Source organism: Echiichthys vipera (assembly GCF_963691815.1).
Source record: "Echiichthys vipera genome assembly, chromosome: 10".
Lineage (NCBI taxonomy): Eukaryota > Metazoa > Chordata > Actinopteri > Perciformes > Trachinidae > Echiichthys > Echiichthys vipera.
Genome location: NC_139835.1, coordinates 10,519,538 through 10,541,778, shown reverse-complemented (window position 1 = coordinate 10,541,778; position 22,241 = coordinate 10,519,538).

The following is a 22,241-nucleotide window of genomic DNA, read 5'->3' as shown; positions in this document are numbered from 1 at the left end:
TAAAGTGTGTTGTAAAAAATTGGAAGGAAAATTGTGATTAAACAGAGAGTTTAACATAGAAGTTCAGACGTGGCAGTGGGTCAGGGAGGTGAGGGGAAACAACAAAGGGAAACCCTTTACTTACCTTCATTATGTGTTTGAGTCCAGTATGTTCCAACCTAAGCTCCTCTCTGTGACACCCAATATCCTCAGCTGCTTTACGATAAGAAGTACAAATTATTCTCTTTTACTATGAAACATCATGCTTGTCTGATATCTATTACAGCATTTTTCAGCTGCACTTTGTGATGTGTGATGCAGAGTTTATTGAGTCTTTCGTACGTCTTTATAAAGACATAATTATTGAGCTCTGTCCCTTATTCAGTGTAGTACTTTTGATCGAGCTAAGCATGTGTGATCATGTCTGTGACGAGTAATTATGCATTTTTTAAAGGAGGTTGCCAAGAGTCGACTTTAACAGTCGCGACAAATGGATTCAATGAGCCCGATTGTATTCATGTGTGATGAGTCCCCATAGTAGCCATTTCATTGTTGTGAGACCATTTAACATATACAGTATGCAGTTTCCATGTTTTTAAGTGTCTAATATAGTATATAAACTAATATACTGTAGGCTAATGAAAATAATGTTAACTTTGTACAAAAGTGAACATATTAAACAATGATGTGCTTATTAGACCTAGATTGTTTTTGCGCAGCAAGTTATGATCACAAGAGATCAAGAGAAAACTTAGAGTCATATTGTTGTTGTTGTGTTTGTGTGTCAGTGTGTGTGTGTGTGTGTGTGTGTGTATCCCTAATAGAGAACCACAGGTGGCTCTATTAATCAGTCTAAACACAACAGTGGCAACAGTGTGACACAGACAGGCAGCGTTTGTGCCTCCTCTCCCCTGTATGCAGAACAGTATATCCTCAACCAAACTGCTGTTCTTGTCCTTAAGGTAGATCAAACAGAAGACATTGTTCTGTCTAATTCCACTTAAGTGATGGATTCTGCCTCAGATCAGACCTTTGTCGATGTACTTAAGAGGCTGTGACTGTCTTTTTAGTTTGGTTCTTTCTTTCTTTCTTCACTCAGAAGAGGAATGAGACTCTTGAGGACCTTGTAGAATAGCATATGAATGGAAATCCTATTTATGGTATTATTTACATAGTCAGCTGGGATCGGCTCCAGCCCCCGCCCGCAGCCCCCCCGCGACCCAGACAGGGACAAGCGGTTGAAGATGAATATTGACATAGTTTTAGCCATCATATGTATTGGGTGTTTTAAGGAATCCTCATACAACGGCTTGTAGGACATCTTACACAAAGATATGCACATATTTTGTGTGTTATTATCATATGTAAGATGGATTTGAACTCAAAATGTGCATGTGAAATTTTAGCTTCACTTATGGATGGGTAAGGCCTTCACGTTTTAAAACTGAAAAATAAATGAAATGCTTAATTCAAGCTTTTTGGTCTTTGACATGTTTTTAATTCACTGGTTTCAAAATACTGTGACATTTCGTGAAAAATAATATCATTTGTTTTTATATTGCTTATCTCCTTCTCTGTTGAAGATGTAACATAACAACATCTGCCACAGACATTGCTGTATGTGTGTAATAATATTATTTTACATCGTAGTACAAACAAATTGACAGACATTTTTTCATTCGCCAAGACATCTTGATTATTAATGTGCCTTATTTTTTCCAGTCACCCTTGCTTTACCCCTTTCCGTATAAATTCTCCATTTCTTTTCGTCTTTGCCGTCTTTTTTTTCTTCATCTCACATACTTCTGTCCTCTCTCTCCCCTCCATCTTTCTTTCCCTACAGGCTAAAGAGGCCCTTTTCTTATGAGAACCCTAGATCTCAGTCGCAGCTTTACAATGGCTCAATATTGTATCATCTATCACTCTGCATAGAGCTGTGGGCCGCATCAGCCTCAACGGACAGGAAACGAGATTTATTACGGAGGACGACGCCCTCCATGTGTGGTGGGAGGAGGGACAGAGGGAGATGGAGATGCAACTGGACTAAAATGAAGACTGAAAAGTGGCAGAGAGAGAGAGAAGGACAGGGATGGAGCATTGAGAGACCAGTCAACAAAAAGAGTGAAAAAGGTAGAAAAGTGTTTTGTTTTTTTCATCATAGCAAAAGACAGTGTAAGCAAGAGATGGAAGCAAAGACAATTGAAGGTAAGAGCAAGAGAAATAAGCAGAGAGAAAGATAGATGAAGGGAAAGAGAAAGCTAATGAGCTTGAGTAATTGAGAGCATAACGTGTGTGTGTGTGTGTGTGTGTGTGTGTGTGTGTGTGTGTGTGTGTGTGTGTGTGTGTGTGTGTGTGTGTGTGTGTGTGTGTGTGTGTGTGTGTGTATGTGTGTGTGTGTGTGTGTGTGTGTGTGTGTGTGTGTGTGTGTGTGTGTGTGTGTGTGTGTGCCTGCCTTCAGTAATCATCTGTGTCAGTATGATCGATGACTGACCACAGTTGCTGTTTAAACATTTAAAATCTTCCAGGACAGAGGGGCACGGAGGAGAGGAGGAGAGTGATGGTGAAAAGAAGTGGAAAGAAAGATGGAGAGAGCAGAGGGCCTTAATGATTAAATGTAATCCTACACAAGCAGAAATGCACATCAACACCATTGCTGTCAAAGATTTCTTTTCAAGCTCTGTTCACACTCTTTAAGACGAAAGTCCCGCGTGGAACAGTCCATCCTGACTTTGCTTTAAAAGTGCTATATATTACTAATGACTCACCACAGAGCAAAGTAGGAAAGGCTCTGATCAAAGCCAGTTTAAGCTATTTAGAGTGTAAGAGAGTTAAACTGGCTCCTCCTGCCATAGATTTCTGAGCCATCCACTTTAAGAAGTTATTTAAGATGGGAGTTTATCCAGTCAACGGGAAAAGAAAGTTGCCATTGTACATTTCCGCATCCCACAAATACGTGGAATCCTGATGTTTCTGAACCTGTTTCTCATTCCCTACTCGTCACATGACCACACTTTTTGACGCTCCACGTCACAGTTTTAAACACATTAATAACGTTGTGAATTAAAAACAAAAATGATTAACATTACTTTGTTAGATGTCAAAATTGTTTGGGTTTTTTTTGTACTTTTTTCTTTCACATGGGAGGTTTTACAATGTCATCTGACTAACAGAGGGGTTGCTGTCAGTTGAAAGCCTGGTGCGCATCATACAGATGCTAGGGCTGGAAAAAAGAATTTCATATCAACAAGTCTGTGGTTTGCAGAAACGTACAATGCTGACATTTTTTCCTGGCGACCATGCTGAATAAAACTTAATTAAATGGTGCAGGGCCTTACAATTTGGAAGGGATTCTGGTCCATGAAGAAAGTCCTCGAACGGCAGATGGGTTTTCTAAGGACACACTTCATCATTTTAGAAAATACACATATTTCCTTTCTTGAGTGAGAGGAGAAGACTGATGTCAATCACATGAAGGCTGTGTTCATGTTTAAGATTATTTTATTACCACACAGCTACTTTAAAGAAAGAAGCTCCGGTTTAGAATACTTTACCATCAAAATGACCCTTTGTATATTAATTACTTGTCGGTTGTCATCTTGGTTTCATGAAGAAAACTTTGTTTTTGTCACACGCCTCCGCGGCGAACGTAGAATCCAAAAACAGAGAAAACGATTGATGCAATGAAGAAAAGACGTCCTTTTTAACAGCAAAACTACGTATATCAAACTTTCAAACAACCAACGCAGTAAAATCCAAGTCTTGTTTATCCAGTCATATATTCCCAGTACTTCCCAAACACATGCGTTGTCCCTGGTGCCTTACTATTTACAACACTTCTACTGCTCGACCGCTACTGTGTGAGAAGCTTGTATGGTTTGAGCGACAATACTTGAGAACTTGGAGTATACTTCATGAGTTTCTTTGCTTTATTTATACAGTAGTATTGTCTATGTTCGGATTCAACATCCAGCATAGAGGAATGAGACAAAAAAGTTTTCTTCATGAATTCAAGGCAACACTCGATAAGTAATTATTATACAAACTGTCATTTCGAGGGTGAAGAATTCCTTGAAGGTGTTCCGGCCTGCCTCCTAGGCATCTGTGCGTGCTGCCAGAGGGGAGACCCTGAAAAAGATGGCGAGGGTCATCCTTGATGAGTTGGTGTATTGTTTGAATATGGAGTTCAGTGCCGGTTGTTTGCAGCTTATGTGTGTTAAGCAAAGTCACCTGTATTTATTCTAAATTTAATCTATAAGGACTTAGTTTCCAGGCTTAGAAGCTACAACCGTCTCCGCCCTAAACGCTGGCTTATGATGTCAGAGCTCACACACCCACTAATCCACTCTTGGATAGTTTTTCACATGTTAACATGTAATGTGTAAATCATTTCAGGCAAAAATGTTAAATGAACTGAGTGACTGGATTTACTGTAAGTATTGAAAGCTCAGTCTTAACGTTATATGATATGACCCCCTCTTTCCTTAGACCCTCCATTTGGATAAGAAAAACACCCAAAAGCTCTTTAACAGTAGAATGAAAGAAAAGGTAGGTAAGAATATTGCTCCAGGTAGGGAGATCTCTACCAACACAATACAATGGAGGGGATGAATTTAAGAAAGTTTCACAGACTTCGCTTTCTACAGATTTTATTGGGACTACTTGTGTGGTAGAAAAGTAACAAGTATAATATAATATGATATGGTGAACTACAAAACCAAACTGCCGGCAACCCTGTAAGACCTTTGTAACAGTAAACATCATTTATTTTAAATAGTTGCATCGCTTGGTTGTCTCAAGACTCTAGACAGTTTTTAATCGCTGCAAGGGAGGTGAAACGGTTTCACCAGGAGAAATGCGATCATCCAGTGTTTAGCCCACACTGCTGTAAGATGTTGGACGTCACACAGAAAGCTAACAGGTGTGGGACACTGATGTGGAAACAGTGGGAGGACTGGAGGGAGAGAAGAGAAGTCAAAAAATAAAGAAAGAATAAAGGAAGTAAAACTTGCCGTGGATGACAGATGGGTTTGGGGGAAAAAAGTGTTTTAAAGAGAAAAGGCATGAAGGACAGAAGCGTGGAGAGGGGGAAATGGAAAGAGGAAAAGGAGACAGACAAGCAGATTGTACGTGTGTGTGTGTGTGTGTGTGTGTGTGTGCGTGTGTGTGTGTGTGTGTGTGAGTACCAGCCTCAGACAGACAGAGACAGTCACTCCACTGCAACAGTCTGGATGTTCGAATGTTCTCAGGCTTTCCAATATAATTCAGCCGTTCCGCCATGTCAAGTTCCCCAACGCGACCCTGTAGGGCCTGCCACGCCTCCCTTTCTCCTCGCTTCCATATATGGGCATCCTGTCCCCCCGCAGTGCTCAAAGGGATTATTATGTTTATGTCTGCACTGCTCCAGTGGTCCTGTGACAGAAAAGAAGAGAACTTGTTCATGCTATTTCTACCCTGCTTTCTGTGACGGCAAGCCGTCTACAGGACTTCAGTGTCTGACAGATGTGTGTGTGTGTGTGTGTGTGTGTGTGTGTGTGTGTGTGTGTGTGTGTGTGTGTGTGTGTGTGTGTGTGTGTGTGTGTGTGTGTGTGTGTGTGTGTGTGTGTGTGTGTGTTTGTGTTGGGGAGGGCATTGAGATAATGGAAAGATTAAAACATCAAATACACACAAGCACACATACTTAAAACAATTATTGGACATTTACACTTACGTCTTACGTCAAGTTAGATGAGGGATAATCTAGGGAATGGTCAAGGAATTTTGAGGAATTAAACAAGGGCGGCACAGTGGAGTGGTGGATAGCACTGTTGCCTCACAGTAAAAAAGTCCCTGGACCAGCCACCTAGTGGTCGCTACTTGCCACCCGATGGTCTGGACCAGCACTATACTACCAAAAAGCCTGGTCCGGACCACAGGGCGGCAGGTACCAACCAGTAGTCAGCTGGTCCGCACCACTAGACGGCTGGTCCACCGGACCACTCAATTGGCTACAACCCCTGTTGTGTGAATGTGAGTGTGAATGGTTGTCCGTCTCTGTTTGTCTCTGTGCCCTGCGATAGACTGGCGTCCTGTCCAGAGTGTACCCCGCCTCACAGCCGAATACTAGCTGGGCTCGGCTCCCCCACGCCCCTGTCGGACAAGACGATAGATGTATAATGGATGGAAAATAAACAACACTGTCAGTGTGTATAACATACAATGCTACATGTAGTACAAAAGTGTAATTTTGGGTGCTGATGTTAATTTTTCTCCAATTCCGGATTACATTCTGTCTGGAACATGTCAGGGTTGTGTAGTTTTTGCTTAAGAAGGCTTCATTTGTGTTTTTTAACGGTAGAAAATACTACTCAGGTGCTACAACAGAGCATTTCAGAAGGATGGTGAATACCAGACCCCCCAGGAAGTGCGCTGGGCTTTGAGACTATTTGACATAGTGGCATAGTGACTTACATGGGGAAAGAGACAGTTGTTATGCAGTGGATACATTTTTTCAAGCTTCACAAGCCCCACAAAATGATTGTTATTAATATCAGAATTTGATTAAACGTGATAACATTTTTAAAAATCTAGAAAGGCCGCACAATTAAATGATTTAATCCCCGGTCAATTTAGCTTGAGTGCTAAACTGTAGCTGGCTTGGCTGGTGGAAGTCTCTAGTGCACCCGCACTATGGGCCACACTTTGTGGAAGCATTGCCGATCGTCGTGGGTAAATTTAGATGTAGTTATTGAACTTTTTGGCTTCAAGAGCCACTGAGCAACTTTCATAGGAATAAACGGGGCTCCACCTAGAATGCTGCATCCAGTTGGTGCAGCAACCATGGGCAGTATAAGACAAATGTAAAGTTTTTTGAACATTAAAGTATTTAAACGGTAGAAACACAAAATATGAAACCTGAAAATGAGCATAAAAGTCCTACTTAAATAGTGTTAAAGTCACTGTTTCCCCCTGTTTATAGGGGCCTTATTGTTTCCAGACAGACGCCATAATGGAATCAATCTTCTCATCTAATTCTCAAAGAAAACCAACCCAACATTGTTGAACTATTGCTTTATATGCCTTTAGACTCCTAAGCAGATGTGAACAGAAAACCATGTGCTTAAGCCAAATAAGTACTAGTTATCATAGTTATTAATGACTAATACAGATATTGGTGACCATGAATTATTTTACCCATGTACCCATGCATTCAAACCCATGTATTTGCTGTGTTGATGTGCTTGAATTGTTGTTTAAAAGTAAAATTTTGGTCAAACAGTAGAGGGCCTTTTCGTTACGTACAGTCATGCCAGTGTAGTGGATTGAATCTGAATGAGAAAGAGCAAGACACTGAGACAAAGAGCAAAGAAGGAGGATGCTTGAAAAGAGAAAGAGGAGAAGACTGGGGGAAAGCAAAAAGCAAAACAAAACAGGGTCTTTAAACGAGTGTGTGGAAAAGCGTCCTGGCATTGGAGAAGACACGCCCCATCACACAACAGTCGAGACATTAACTTTTCTGCTCTCTCTGTCCCCCCTCACCCCCCCCCCCCCCCCCCCCCCCCGCCATCACTCTTTCACTCCCTCCCTCCATCTGCTCTGCCACTGCACCTGGCCTCTTCACTTTCTCTCACTCCATTTCCTCTCTTTTACTCCTTTTTCTTCTTCTCATCATTTCTCTTTCTTCTCTGTTCGCACCATCTTGCGCTCCTCCTCTTCCTCTCCCCTTTTTGAAACTGAATAGTTCTTTCTCTTCTGTTTGTCTTCCTCAATCTGTCTCTTTTCTCCATCTAACAGCGTTTCCATCTCTGCTAATGCTGCTTTTGACATTGCCGTCTCCTCCCGCTCATTCCGTCTGACTTTCTCTTTTACAACATCAAAGATAATCTCTAAATCCTTCATGTTGAACACATATTTCTCATCCTTCCAAATGTCTTTCTTTCCTTTATAGACCCTCTTTTTCTATTGCCACCCTCCCCCTCTCCTATCTAGAAGGCTCACTGTCTCTCCGTCTTGGCCCAGCATGATTGGGCCACGTCTGGGCACCGAGAGTTAGGACCACAGGGTGACTCTCCGAAAAACGCTGGAGGGGTCTGACACAGTGGCCATATGGCAGAGCATTAAGCGAACAGCTCCACACGCTCAGACGGGGAGACACAACATAGTCTCCAACAGACGCCCTGTGTGAAGGAATGGATTGTGTCCCCCTGTGGCCGGTGGGCATGTCCACCACTCATTAGTTTCCCATGGAGAATTGATATTATTCACAAAGCTGCTTGGCTCGACTCGGATCACAACCCTGATCGCATGAATAGGTGGATGACGTGTGTGGTATGGGAGAGGACAAGCTAAGAAGAATTAAGAGGGAGATTAAGTGAACCATTGCAAATGTGATGTCAGTCTCCTAAAACACATTTGTATACACCCACACATTGCTAAAACGGCAAAAATGAACTTGCAATGAACTATTGTTTGCAGGTTTGAATAAAGCAAAAATAAAGAAAGCAAGTCAGAGAGTAAATTAGAGTTCATTTTGTATAATGGAGAAACATTAAAAGCAGAGTGAGTGTACAGCCACATAAGCATACTCTATGAGGCTCCACTTAGACACCAAGAGCCAAATAATGACAAACAATTCTAACAAATGCTAATTCGCAATAAACACGAAGTACAGCTGAGGCCGGCATTTGGCCATAAATTATAGAATTGGACCAATTGAAGTTTAAACCTGATGATGGAGCTTGAGGATTCAGATTCATCGACTTGGGGCCATGGGGTTTACATCTAATAGCCTAGTTGTTGAGATATGTCATTAACATTCCTATCCATGTGGCCAAAATAAGCAGTAGCCTATGCTGTGCAGGGGGGGGCAAGAAAACCCACCAGGAAACTATTTTTGGCCTCAATCTAAATAGTAAAAGCAATATTCTGAGTTGTAATGTTCACTCTAACAGACATTTATTGTCTTGGGAGATTATGTTATGAGGCTTGAGTTTTGTTGCACATGTAGAGTCAACATGTAGAGTTATCGGCGGCCCGTAGCATTCAAGAGATTGGCGGTTCGATCCCCAGCTCCCCCTGGTCCGCATATTGAAGTGTCCTTGGGCAAGACACTGAACCCCGAATTGCTCCCTGTGTGGAGGGGTGTGCAAATGTGGTGTGAATGAAAAGGTCTATATGTGCATGCATATCATATGTACTTAATAGTACTGACATGAAATATGATGAATTGTGCTGCAGTATGTTGTGGTAAAGTTGTGACTGCCCTTAAAATTGAATGTTTTTCTTTGAGATTATTTTTTTGGCAGTGGGGGTGGCATGCAGGGCCGCATGTCATCACAGAGTCCATGTTAAAACATAATGTCTGCATCCAACAGAGAGCTTGTTTATCTTGTTATGTTTTCCATTTTTTGATTTCACATAAAACATACATCGGTGATGTGGTGGAGCGTCAATTGGCCAGAAAACGCTATTAATCCTTAAACCTTTCATATCATAATGTGTACAAAAACCAAATGAAATGAAAATCTTTTTAGTGAAATGCGTCATAATACTGTCATGTTGGCTGGTTGTGACACCGAAAAAATTTTTTTTTGTTTTTGTTTTAGGCATTATGTACTGTAACACATCGCCATAAACCATTAGGTTACTTTTTACTTTACTTTAGCCCCTGAACACCCATACAGGTGTTTTCAGTTATTCTGGCTGATTAGACCTCTGCTTGGGTTGAAGGTGGGCGGGGCTTTGATGAGAATTTGATGGCAATTTATGAGGTCAGAAATGTCCGTCTACCACTAAGAATGATATAGGTGTACTTTGTCTCACCTTAACAGGTGAAACTAAGCTAACAGGAGACTCTGGAAGATGTCAATCAATCACAGTAGACACACCCACACAGTCCTGAGAAAAGGTTGCATTAACCAGGTTAACTGAAAACACCTGAGCTGGTGTTCAGGGGCTTTACATTAATGTTTTTGCATTGCTTTCCACAGCAACTCAGTACGATGTTAAACTGCCATTTATTTTTCAGTGATGAAATTACAGTCACACTAAGGTAGACTTTTTTTTTTCATCAAAAAATCTCTCAGCATATTGTCATTCAAGTGGTCTGAGAGAAAGCTAGACTTCTGCACCTCTTCTTAGTTCTGTTTTCAGGCTTAGGAAATCTGACTCGCCTCTAGTCATTTCAATGAGGGTAAGTGGAAAGGGGAAGCAGTTGAAGCAGTTGCCACCCACCTGAACATGCACAGATATTGCTCTACCACCCAGTGTTCAGCCTGCTGATCTTCGGGCGTTAACCGTCCGGCAGCAGGAGCTGTATTTAAGCTTTTTTGGTAGACACTCTTGAATATAGGCTGCATGACAGGACGGTTGCTGCGCGGCTTGGTGAAAGCAGCTTAATAGTTAAGTCTTCTGTTAACATAACCAAAGGCTCACAGCTGCGGCTATTTCAAGTTTATGTTTATGTAGTTAGAGCCTCGAATCACAGTATGTCATCTCAAAGGATTTACAGGCCCAAAAGTGTGCAAAGAAACCTTGTGAGCCAAAATAAAGAATAACGTAATCATAATTACAATCGAGATGACTGAAATGAATGATTAGCACTTGTGCAGGTTACTGTATTAAGTGTGTGCACATGCCTCAGAGGAGAGAGCTGCAGGAGGACAGCTGTACTTTCAAATCCTCAGGGGTTTTTGTTGACTTTTACAGAAAACTGCTGACCTGAGCTTTAAAGCTTTTTTTTTGTGTGTGCAGTGTTTTCTGCATTTCTTATAGAGCTGACAGAAGAGACGGTAAAGAGGTAAAGATGGAGGGAGATGAGGAATACTCAAGCCCACACCACAGAGACTTCCTGGTTGATCCAATACAGAAGTGCCAAAAACTGCAGTTCTCCAAGTGTCCACTAGGCAGGTTTCATAATAGAGCAGTTTCTCTTTGACCCCCATGTTAAACAGGTTGTTTTCACAGCATAATTAAAACTATCTAAGACCTGGTACAAAAAAACATTCTACTCTGTATGTTTAGGTCATATCTCAATGACAACACTTAGACTTCACTTCTCCTCGGAGGGTAGTTGTCAGGATTAGCATGCTAACTCCATCCTCTCGACCTGGACAGCGCTCATTTGTGTGGTGGTGTTACCATGAGTGACAAGATGGTTTGTTTTTTAATCGACTGTACAAACAGATGGTTTATAGCTGCACTTGTGCAGTGACTTGCAATATTACTTACTATCTATGGCACATACACTAGATGCTAATATGGAGCACATGAGGATTCGGACTGTGAGTTTTGGTGTTTTACAGTCTATTGGCATGGTACTGTTGAATATCAGTTTAAATCATAGATCATAAATTCTGGCTGCCTACACTTCACTCCCAGAGCTGGTGTGTTTTCCACTAGATTGACACGGGAGTGCCTGCACTCGACTCGCGCATCCAGTCCATGTTGTCTCTGCTAGAGACACAGAGTGCTGTGTGTCCCCTACCCTCTAAAAATTCTTGGTCCCGTTACAAAATTTAAAAAAATGACTCCCGTTCCCTCCCGGTCTAGTAATGTGTTCTGTTAGCCTAGCTGCCGGTTGGTTGAGCTAATGTGGCTAATTCTATAAACATCAGCCAGACAGCTGTATGTCCCTTCCCCCAACGTCACATCAATGCCCTGTTTTGGTAAGAGGAAATGAGGAGGAGTCACAGTCTCCCAGGCGACTCCCAGAGGCGGGTACAATTGAGTCGAGTTGAGAGAACCGCCCTGACCGGAGAGGCTACGTCCATTTTTTATACAGTCTATGGGAATGACATGCAACAAAGGTTCCCAGTTGGATTCAACTGGAAATGTTGGGATTTACCACCATACTGTGGGTCACCAGAGCGGCCAAGACAACGTTGCACTTTATAGAAAAGTATTTTCTCTGGTATGTATGTGGGATTGGTAAGGGTTGGATGCTTTAGAGTGTTTTAAAGCAATGCAGAGAAAAAAATACTACTGTAAAATGTTTGCAGGTCAGGAAAAATTCACAAGCAATCTATCACCTGGACAGAAAACGTGTTTCATTACAATGGAGAACACTGCTAAAGAGCATAGACACATTATCAACGAGCATTGTGTAGCAGTGCACCGTGAGAAATAAAGACATGTCAGGTTGTGCAGTGGAGCAAATGCTGCTCAAGAATCACAGATAAGATGATGGTAGAAGTTAATGCAACAGTGACTGTCAGCTGTAAATTCTTCCACCATCTCTCCAAACTCTTCTACATGCATTGCCCTTGGTGGTTAAACCAACTCTGAAATCCCTGACTAACGTTGTGTATGCAACCACCACATTTGCATATCTAAAAATCTGTGTTGTTTTGAGACTTGTGTGAACTCTTATTAGTTTGAGGAACAAAGCGTTGAGTTTTAACTGGGGCATCTAAACACAAAAACAACCACATGACAAGGACAAGAACAGTGTCTTCAACATAACAAGCAATAACAAACTCTACACATCTACTTCCTCTTTGTGCTGAACCATCAAAGCACAACGCTTTTATTTCCTGAGTATAAAAGTGACACACACACACACACTGAAATGACAATAAACCAAAGTCCAGACTGACTAGACCTCCCTCAGTCTGTATTTCTCTTTATGGATCTAATGATTAATATCCTCTGTTATTATCAAATGAAACATAAATGTTTGGAGGCAATGTGAATGTGTTTATAGAAATGTGTGTATGATGATGCATGGACAGTTGCCCTTTGGAAGACCTTCCATTTCCTGTTATGACGTTGTGTTTGTCAGGCTCTCTCGAAGTCTCACCAAGTATATTTTCAGTTTTCTTTGCCACTGCATACAATGGGGTTTGTCTCATTACCTTATTTTGCATCTTGTTTTCCCTCACTTGCATCTCTTCCTCATGTCCCCCTCGTCAGATAAGAGATGCGAGGACAGAGGAATCCTCATTTGGGACATCCTCATTCACTTGAGTGTCTTTGAAACTACATCAAACTTATGGCATGTGTCCTTCTACTGGGCTTAACGTAAAAGAATAGACCCTCTACAATTTAGTTTTTATGTTTATTGAAATCAATTCATCTCTCTGTAGTCATTCATATTTTTTAAAACATAATGTACATGGATAGCTTTTGTCTGTCTTAAAGTGTTGGCGCTGGTTACAACTGCAATCATTCAACAGCTGTGAATATGCTATTATGGTATGCAATTGAGGATGTGTGCACAGCAGGGAGGTCAAAAACACAGAGCCATAATGTCATGATAGCTTAAAGCAGTTCTTACCTTTCTTGCATGTCTCACAGCGATTCCCTCCAATGTCCCACCCTCTTTCCCCTGCCTGACCTCTGACGCTCACGCACACGTATGGTGAAAAAGAAATGCTGCATTCAGGTGCCAAGGTAAGGCCAAAGTTTCAGACCTCCAATTAGGCAAAGTGCACTGGAATGCCTTTTAAAGTGAAACCTCCTACTAGCGAATTCGAGGGAGAACGACCTATGTTGAATTTGCTCATAGGCAGGCATCCGTCAACTCTGGCTATCTAACATGACACATATTCCAGTGAGAAATATCAGCTAGTAGCAGTGATAATGCTAACTCGCTCCGCCTAATTGGCTGGGATTTTTTTAATTGGTCAGTAATCCAAACACGGAAGTTACAGAGGGTTTATGGTTATGAATTAAAAAGCGGGCCATGTGCCTGATTACGTGCCATTACAGCTTCACTGACGTGGAAATGCTATGACACATGGAAACTTTGGAATAACATTCACTAACTGTAGTTAACAACAGGTTTCCCATGATTTTACCCAAATCCATTTCTTACCTTCTGTTATCCTTTTCCCACCAGTGGCACCCACCAATTACAGTCTTTCACACACACACACACACACACACACACACACACACACACACACACACACACACACACACTAACACACACACACACACACACACACACACACACACACTAACACACACACACACACGCAAACACACACACACACACACACACACAAACACACAAACACAAGTACACACACACACACACACACACACACTGTTTGTTGAGGTAAAATTCATCATTATCACGCAGGAAAAGGTGAGGTCTCCACCTCCCTTCCGGACTAGTCTCTCTTATAATGGACCTATATTAATCTTTATTCAATTCCTGGTAGATATGTGAAACACATATATTCATGTTAGCTTAAATATCATAGCAGGGAGGTCAGTGTACACTTTGACTGTCTTTTGTATTTCCACCATAGGGCCAAGCTGATGTTTAACCTCTATACTAGTAGATGGCAGTATGAGAGTATTTAACTGTATGCCTGTTTTGTGTGTCTCTTAGTTCATGGGCCTATAATTATCCAGCTTATTCGATACAGTATGCATTTTCTTATATTTATGTTTTTGTACCATTTCAGAACCGCCCATGCCTCCATGGAAGGAAGAGGATGTTTTGATGTGTGAAAATAACTAAGAGCTATTGAAAAATAAATATGCATTTGGTTTCTTCTTAACACTCTGCAGTAGACCTGGCTTCAGTTTCCACGCAGTCAACGCACCACTAGTGCTCGTTTTTAGACTTCATCACTGAATCATATCATCACAATTCAGCCACAGCTCAGACACAGCTGCTTTCATCTTCTAAGCAACTTAAACAGCTCACATAGGCTATTTGGACACAAAACAACTTGAATACTGTTTAAGCCTGAAACTTGGAGAGCACAGCTACTCACAGGGGATTTCTCACAACCATCTTCTCCCTTTACACTCCATTATAAAAAAATGATCTATACATTTTAACAAATGACTCAACATACATGTAGTTTCAATAGCATGAATAAACTTCATGTATATCAATGTGTGATATCTACGTTTCAGGTTTTTATGAGCATATTATATACGTATATTAGCATATGAAACGCAGTGAAGGGCTGACATGCATTCAAATGCCGGAGCTTTGGCTGCTTGATTCCTAGTTCACCTTCCCTTTCATATAAGCTACTACTGAAGTATGGAATAAGGCTATGCTTGTGTCCTTCTAGCCATTCTAGAGTTGTTTAGTGTATAAAGGGGATACATTTTGTGGCGGCTTGACTTTGAAGTCAGACAGAAAATGTACAGTATCCACCATCTAACTGTTGCCAGGAATAAGGAAACTTCTCCATATTCACCACCATTTTTTGGCACAATCTGAAGTACTCACAAAATAAAACACATCGTGGTAAGGCAGCATTTGTTCAGAGTGGGGATACATTTTGTGCCACGTTGAGACTGCTCTCTGACACATTGTGTATCCACCTTAGGCATAACCTGAAATACTGGAAAAAAATAATATACTTTCAGGGCATTGTAGAAAATATTTAACCTGACTCTCGCAAGATGAATTTCGTTCCACCTTGCTCCCGCCTAGCTCCACTCATCCATCTGGGATCGCTCCATAGAAGAGGAATTCCGGGACCACTAAAACAATGGTTAAGCTGGGGTGGCCGATGGCAAAGTGGTTAGAGCAGTCGCCCCATGTAAAGAGGCTGATTCATGGGTTCGACTCTGCATGTCTTTGCTGCATGGCTCCCCCTCTCCCTCTTTCTCTCACCCAATTTCCTATCCGTCCTATTTAATGAAGGCTTGAAAAACTGCCAAAAAAAGAATCTTTAAAAAAAAAAATGGTTAAGCCAATCAAGACCACAGGGCGGGATTTTTATGGATGTGATGTAGCTGAGAAACGACTGTTTTGATTCAGACATTCAACATTGATGCTGCTATTTCATCCGTAATCCAATCTAGCGAATATATTTCTTTAAAACAACATCAGAAAATGGCTCTGAAGGTTTTTTGTTGGTGGAAACCATGTGTTCGCCCTTCTCCCGACCAGGTTTGGCAAAAGCTTGAGCTACCAAATGGCTTCGTTGGTAGTGGTAGCGTCACAGTGCGTAGTTACTCTTTTAAAGTTTATATCAAAATCCAGTATTCACCCAAAGCTTGCAAGAAGAGACCAACTGACTCTCATCCACCTTATTCTGAAAGCTTTCCTTGCTGAGGAATCCAGACAGACTTTGGGCTAAAAGCTGAAGATTTTGGATTGACGACAAAGTAACCCCGATGCTAAACAGCCCTGGTCCCGGAAACGCCTGGTGCTCTCCACGACTGGCTGGGAGCAGATCCTCCTTTCCCTGGATGCCCTCTTCAAAGCTGAGTGTTTGGTGAGATGATGTGTCGTTGTTATACTTTAATGAGCAGATCTGGTGACCACAGGCCATTTGATAGAAAACTATACTTTGAATAAAGGTATGATTAGAGAGAGTATTTCCATATCATAGCTTGTTTAACAAGGAAAAAGGAATTAGCCTAATTAATGAATTAACTAATTATTTTTTCCTACAGCATCATGTATGGATTCTAGAGAGGAGATTATACAAAGTCCACTTCCCGTTCGGTGTGAACACACCATTATACCTCATCTTACATTTGTTTCCAAAAAGCTTTTTGATAAAACTTCTTATGAAGCTTACACACCTGCGACAGTCACAACCTGTTTTGTTTTTTTCTCATATTCACTCACGGTCATTTTCACACCTTATAACTATACTTTTATCTGAACCACTTGGATGTCTTTTAATGAGCTGTTGCTGCACGAGCCCCGTTTCCGTATCATTGTTATTTTTTAAGATCAAACTGAGTCAAAAAATATAAATATAATTTACCGTTCTCTCGGCAGATGGTGCATTCACCCTTCTGTATTCAGGCCTGCAGACTGACAGAATTAGACTTCGCTAATTAACTTGAATAAGGCAGCTTGACACTCTATCCCGACAATGATGCACTACTATCAGTCAGTGTGTATGAGGGATGGAGAGATGAAGAAAAAGAGAGATGGAAACGACATGGTAATGAGTAACTTATCATTACTTTTAATATGAATTGGTGGAATAATAACATCTTCAGTTAAGCAAATGTGACCCATTCTGTCATTGAGATACTTACGAGTGTGTGTTTGCAACATTTGCATGGACAGTATGTGTGTCCATAGGCTTGTGCATATTTCCCTTTTGCGTTAATTGACACTGCATCGACCGCAGTGGCCTGTCTCAATAATGGTTGTTATGGAAACTATGTTTGGTGTGACAGATGCGTTTGTGGCAGATCAGGATGCGGCAAACCACGAGGGACACACATGGATTTGGATGAAGCGCCTGCAAATAGATAGCTGAATAATACAAAGAGTAAGAACACAATACAAAACCATCACAATGGACACAGTGGATGAACACATTCATCAAATAAAAAGGGATTACTAAATGCCAACAAATTGGTATGAATATTTCAATCTGCATTATTATTCCACCTGATTAAAGACAGAGACTTAAATAAGGGAAACTATTATGAATAATATTCCCGAGTGCTATTGAAAAGGTTTCTTCTGTGTTATTCTAATTACTTTGAGAATTGCATTTGATATGTGTGAGATTCAACAAGAGTGTAGCTGAATTCAACTGCTCGAAACGATGCCTCTATTAGTAAATGTGGTATTAAAGCAGTCTAATGGCATTTTTACACATTTACATCAATCTTTCTGTGCAACCATTGAGTCAAACAGAAAGAATATACACTCAGGACTATTCAATAATTAATTCTAGCATACTAGCTAACGAATTAAATGTCAAGATGGGAGAGGTAAAGAAAGGCTCAAAGGCATAGTTTGGATTTTGGTGTGTGTGGTGGTGAGTGGGGTTGTATGGTATGTAACCATAGTCAGTGTATTACGGACAGCATGGAGGCCGGCACACCCCAGTTTGGAGAAGCACTCAGGATGACAGATACTTAAGCTAAACAATGCTGTGGACTGTCACACCGCTGTGAGAGGTGTCCTGTCTTGGGTTTTTGTCTTGAGTTTTATTTTGAAAGGGTAATCGTCCTCTCGTTTCAGGTCACTTGCCCTTCCTCCTGTGTCACCGCTCTGCTGTGTTCCCCGATTACCTGATGGTGTCCACCTGTGTCACCCTCCCTCATGTGTATATAGTCCTCGTCTTCCCCTGTCTTTGTATTTCGTATCGTCATGTGGTGTACCTCCAGCCATTTCCTCAGCCTTGTCCTTGTGCAAAGTATTGCCTCGTTTATGTTTTGATTACCTGAGTGTCAGAATTAAAGCCTGCATTTACTGTACCCTGACTGTATTTGAGTCCTCATTTGCCTAGGCCTAACATGGACAGGGGCAGCACCACCACTTTACTTTGTCATCAGATAGTTAAAGTTCACACAGTGGGAACTGATGCAGTTCTATGCTCCCATCAAAGCCAGCAGACTCCATTAAAAAAACAGACAAAATTGACATTTTAACTCACTAAACATGGGAGTTGCTGGTCCCCCGCTGTCTTTAACGGTTAGTTAGTTTGTTAGTTCCTAAAACACAGAAGTCACACACTCACGTGGCTTTGATGAGAGCATAGAGCGGTTCAGTTCCCCACGCATAAACTTAAACAGAGCTGTCTGATAGCAAGGTAAAGCTGTGGAAATAATCTGAACTCTAACAATCTGAACTATACCTTTAGAAGTGTAAGCAACACAACAGAACAAACACAACCAGTTAGAGCTGATTGACCGTACAGTAGATGATGTGTTGATGGTCAACAAACATTTTGGCCACAACTCCCTTTGGTAAATTGGCTGCTGCTGCATTTTTTCCGGAGTTGTTTTCTATTTCTGTGCTTCCTTGTATCCTTTGATTCTCAGCCCAAATTTGATTGGGCCAGATATGTTTGGGCCATGTTTGCCTGGCCTGATTTCTCCCCTAATTGCGTTGGTCTTGCTCTGGTCAGGTTTTATTTTATTCTGCAGTTTAGATTTTTTTTCTTCTCCCTTTTGTTAACAGTATGAATTTGACCCCCTGGACCCAGCCAGCACATCAGTGATATTCTAGGAGCTTGTTAGTGTGCTCTGGGTTACATAGTTGACTCAAAAAATGTCAAACTCAAAATGTTTTGGCTTAATAACCACTGCAGTGACTCAGGCTTCGATAATAATTTAAACAGAAGAGAATACTACAATCCATTTGATTCCCTTCCCTTGAAATAACTTCTATGTAGCAAACGTCAACTGGACAAGAACGTTAATTAAGGGTTCATACTTCTTTAAGACCCCCTCGTCAAATATACTCCAGTCTGCTCTGATTGGTCAGCATTTCCAGGTCTTCTGCGTCTGCACTCTCTGCATCTCTGCAGCATCATTGCAGCCGGGGAATGACTGTTACTTCCCTGTAGCAGCACATTCTACCTTCATAGTGCAGTTGTGACATCACAACTGTCCCGACAGCACGTTTAGACACAGTTTCTTAATACGGGCTGTGTGCATGAGCCTTTTTCGCAGTATTTATACAGCACCTCAATCTGCTTTATTAAAGACTTTACTGCACAATATGGGACCTTTTAATTTTTTATTTATAATTCATAATAAAATATACAATGCGTCATAACTGTGGAGTTCTCTGTGAAAACAATACAAATTTTAGAATACAAATCTTTTTTATTATTGATATTTTTACTGCCACCCTGTTAGTGAACACTTACGACTTGAAGATATCAATGTGGTTCTGAAATGATTCAAATTGTGTACACAACTGCAAGGAGATGGTCTAAGGAGGGGAAAATAGGGTAATCTGTCAGTCCTAATTGGATGCAGTGTAACGCTAATCCAATACTTTCACCAGGTGTGCCGCAGCTAACGAGAGCCGGGAGGGCGATGTCTCAGATAGAGCTAGTGAGTATTAGAAAATGGGGCAATGCAGTTATTCTGGTGTGTGTGCGCTTGTGTGTATAGAGAGTAAACAGTGAGAAGTACGTGTTAAAAAGCAGAGAGATCCTGTGTGTTAAACAAACAAGTCAGAGCAAAAGTCACTGTGAAATAAATTTAGTTGTACGGTAGGTGTGTGTGTGTGTGTGAGAGAGAAAGAGGGAGAGAGGCAGAGACAGAGAGAGAGAAAAGGAGTGTGTGTGGGTGTCTGATGGGCAGACAGTTTGACAGAGCTCATCTGTGGCAGTCGCCCTCCTGTGTGTAATCAACGACTCCCAAACTGGCGCTGCCAATCATCCCACATGCCGAGGGGACCGCACATCTATCCACCAGACCGGACACACACACACAAACATCTGGCACCACGTATACAGGGGTGTCTATGTGCACACATTGGAATACACACACATACGATAGGTAATGTTGCATGCTCATTCCTATCACTCTCTGTTGCTGTCATTTCTCTCACGCACACGCACGTGCTCGCGCACACACAGCCACACACACACGCACACACGCACACGCACACGCACACATTGAATTTGCAGTAACAACAGCCCTGTCCTCTGCAGGGAGAGATGGTCCCATTCATATGTATCTTTTGATGTGTCAGAGAATCTCTGTCACTTGTTTGTCACTGTGGACGGTTTGAAAAGACCAGGCTGACATTTGGAGGGGTATATTTCAATACAGCAATGGAGAATGGTAAAGGGAAGTGCTAATTCAATAAAATAAAATTCAAGTAGCCATGGTTCACATTGTCTGTGGTATGCAGCTGGGTTTTAGTTATTAGATTACATCTCATTCAGCTGACGCTTTTGTCCAGAGCGACTTCCAATAAGTGCATTTAACAATTAGCGTACACACCAGAAGAGCAGGTTATTAAGTAAGTGCGGTAGCTTCAAATAAGCCGATCTATAGAGTGCTACATATAAGTGCCTTTTTAATTTCACCTTCTTAGCCAAGGTGCAGTCGAAAGAGATGCATTTTTAGCCTGCAGCAGAAGATGTGTAGATTTTGTGTAGATTTTCTGCGGGGAGCTCATTCCACCATTTGAAGAATGACATCAGTGCCACTCTCTGCCCTGTCAGGGACATCTTTAGTCACCTCACTTTGGTGATGTGAGTTCTTGAGGCATCAATATATTATACAGTGGTATCTTTTATGTTGGAACCATAGATACAACACAAGATCATTAGTCCAATGATGTTAGCAATGTGAATAATGGGAGGCACAGGGGGAGGTAGCATTTGTTATAGTGTTGCTAAACTTATACAGGAGGTTGGGCGGGTGCTTGGTGGACTTGATTCTGTCATTCACACACTGTCTCCTAGCAATAATGGTACATTTGACCAAAGCCCTAGAAAGTAATCAGTTTCTGGGTTTGTTAGGTTCAGTGAATCTAGCAGTGGGGGTGCAGACTGAGACTTCTCCCATGTTCCTAGCATGTAGACGAACTATGGTGGCCAACACATAAGGTCCCATCTAGGGTCAGCGTTTGGTTTGTCTGTTCTGGGCTACTGTGGAAACATGGCGGACTCCGATATGTAGATATCAATGCCTTATTCTAAAGGTAAGGGAAACAACCATTTGTTATGTTCAGGTGATTATACACCTTATCTTAGTGGAAAAGCTCTAAAAGACCACTGTACACTATCCGCTTAGCAGCAGACAGACACAGTTAGCAACTAGCTCTCACTCACACACACACACACACACACACACACACACACACACACACACACACACACACACACACACACACACACACACACACACACACACACACACACACACACACACACACACACACACACACACACACACACACACACACACACACACACACACACACACACACACACACACACACACACACACACACACACACACACACACACACACACACACACACACACACACACACACACACACACACACACACACACACACACACACACACACACACACACGATCAATACCGCTCACTCGTGTCTTTATCATCTCAAAACTTTGATTACACCTCCTCGGACGGACGGACAGAAAACAAAATGCCCTGTCAGAGAAAGCTGTCTCATGCCAAACAGCAGAATAGCCTTTATTGTAATATTGAGCGAATCGTGTATATGTCTGTGTGTGTGTGTGTGACAGAGTTTTTCTACTCATACCAGAGTCAGGACCTCTTATAACACCTGAGACCCTCTCTCGTGAGGAACCATCAAACATCTCTCTCTCTCACACACGCACGCACGCACGCACTCGCACACGTGCATGCTCTCTCTTCAAGTCCAGATGCTTCCACCATTTTATTTTTTTAATTGTATTCTGCAGAAACAGGAAACTTCATCAGGATTTGACAGTCCGAACAGAGAAAGCAATGAAGACAGATGCGTAGCCAGGTGTAGAGTATGTTCCATCGGCATCTGGACTTCACCCAGACTGTGAAAATGTCTTTAATTAGGAACACAAAAACCTGCTTAAAACAGGTTCCTGGTTCAATCCCA